The sequence below is a fragment of the Penaeus monodon genome, chromosome 21, assembly GCF_015228065.2.
Source record: "Penaeus monodon isolate SGIC_2016 chromosome 21, NSTDA_Pmon_1, whole genome shotgun sequence".
Classification (NCBI taxonomy): domain Eukaryota; kingdom Metazoa; phylum Arthropoda; class Malacostraca; order Decapoda; family Penaeidae; genus Penaeus; species Penaeus monodon.
In genome coordinates this window covers 21,411,763-21,412,309 of record NC_051406.1, presented here as the reverse complement: position 1 = coordinate 21,412,309, position 547 = coordinate 21,411,763, and positions in this window count along the sequence as shown.

Genomic DNA, 547 nt, shown 5'->3' with positions numbered 1-547 from the left:
GGTTGGCACAAAAGTGCTTCTATTTCCCTAAATTCTTCTTCGCTGCTGTAAACAGCACGAGTTGGCCCCCAGGCTGGGAACCCCTGCCCTACAGTATGTATTTAGTATTCACAAGTAAACTGTATTCATAGATGAAACTACATTATTTATTCCTGAGGAAAGGGGGTAAAACTAATAATAAACTCCAGCAATTATTTTATTGGCCTTGTCTTCTTTTCTTTGTATCTACAATATAAGTCTTATTCAGTAACATTGTTTGTTCGCTTAATCTCATTTCCTTTCTGTCTTTTATTTTAATTTTGCTTGAAAACTTTCTAAATTGTCTCAATTAAGTATTATTTCTTTACAGTTTCTGCCAAATTTTCCCCTCATTTCAAGACCCGCTGTCGCATTCTTCTGTCTATACCTCCTCGGTAACAGCATCAGTTTATTGATTTATCTATCAGTCAGCTGGTATCGCAGAAGGTTTATCTGGATGCCTTTGGGTTCAGGAGAAGAAAATCTACCGCGATGGCTTCATGGGCCGTCCTGATCAAGTTCTGAAACG